The sequence below is a fragment of the Muscardinus avellanarius genome (assembly GCF_963383645.1).
Source record: "Muscardinus avellanarius genome assembly, chromosome: 11".
Lineage (NCBI taxonomy): Eukaryota > Metazoa > Chordata > Mammalia > Rodentia > Gliridae > Muscardinus > Muscardinus avellanarius.
In genome coordinates, this window is record NC_137797.1 from 31,509,817 (window position 1) to 31,511,416 (window position 1,600).

Sequence of the window (1,600 nt, forward strand, 5' to 3'; positions counted from 1 at the left end):
TTTACTCTATTTTATATTACATAAGACAACAAAAGAAGTTTTTTGAAAAAGGTATAACTTAGCTTTGAAATCTAGTGCATTTTCTCTTTTAAAAACTTAGAACCTCTATAGGATATATAATGATGTTGTACTGAGGAAAAAATATACCCAGATAGCTAAAATGTGGTCAATTTTTAAATATATATGTATAAAAATATATAAACATACATATTTATACTTCATGTGTACAAATAATATTTGTGCACATTTATAAACATTTATTCCACATTCACTTTTTAATTCATTAAAATATTTATTGAGCAGATAAGGAGATATAACAATGATTAAAATATGATCAAAAAGATTATTTTTTGTACAACAGAAAGCAATAGATAACGTTCATTGAATCACAGCTGCCGAAGAACAGTGCTTTAGAAAATCAAGAGATTGCTTCCAGCCTGGAAGGAGGTATAGGTGGAAAATCAGGAAAGAGGACTGAGATTAAAATAGGCGGCTTCAATATTGATTCTAGATAATATTAAGTATAGACTATATTTGTTTCCATTCTCCCTATCCTTGGGCTTAATTTGCCACTAGTGCCCAGAAATGTTCATTGTGCTTTTTCTATACTTGTTTGCATCTTTGCTTTAATGTCTTTTACAGAACTAGGTCCTTTTGATGTTTTAGAAGTTTATTTCTGTTTTTCTGAAGTTTTCTTGACCTTTTGATCTCGGTGTAGATAGTTTTGAGTCTTTTCCATTCTGGTTTGATTTCTGCATGTTTTTGGCTGGAGTATCTCATACAGATTTTTTTTCACTTCAGCTTTTCCTTTAGTTTCCTTGTCATCAAAATCATCCTCATCACCATCATCTTCATCATCATCGTCGTCGTCATCGTCGTCGTCGTCATCATCATCATCATCATCATCATCATCATCATCATCATCTTTATCAGTAGCAAGCCTTACTTTTATCTGTGGTAACTTGCTACCATTTCCAGGGACAGGTCACTTTCCAGATAATACTTATGAGTTTTACTTCTTTCTATTCTGACTCTGCATCTTCCTACACAGTTACTAAATGCTGTCCACTAATATGCACAGGCCCTGAGCCATACTTCAATCTTAAGACCACAGGTGGTTTAATTTCACAGCCCCCAAGAAAAATGGTTGGTTGTACAGACCTTTTAAATGTTGCCAGTGTTACTTTAGTTGGACTGCCTTCATAGTTCATTGCCTCTGCTTCAACAATGAGTCAGCCATCCTTTGCACCAGCCGCTAAACTTACCATTCTTAATGATAACTGGTGCTAATTTTCATCATTATCTACCTTCATCAACCTTGAGCTCACATCTAGAAAGATAGTTCTATGTTCTCAGGGGGGCTCATGTCCATGTCCATCAAATCGTCCATAAAGTGATAGCACAAACTTATGTGGGAGAGAAAGTGGAGGGGAAAAAAATAACTAATTCCCCAGAGAATAGATGTGCAGTAGACAATCACAGCAGGGTCCTAGTTCACATTTAGGTTGTGCATATCACGTTTTCTTTAAGGAATTTCTTAAATCAAAATAGCATTAAATATTATAAAATTAGATGAAAATTAGAAAATGAATGCTCTTTA

At 33.9% G+C, this 1,600-nt stretch overlaps 1 pseudogene across 1 annotated transcript; it reads right to left on the minus strand.

The window, feature by feature from the left end:
* Nucleotides 1–589: 589 nt before the first annotated feature.
* On the minus strand, nucleotides 590–1,390 carry LOC308269447 (nucleophosmin-like; annotated as a pseudogene). The gene has a single exon. The product of its transcript is annotated as a nucleophosmin-like (transcript).
* Between the last annotated feature and the right edge of the window lie 210 nt (nucleotides 1,391–1,600).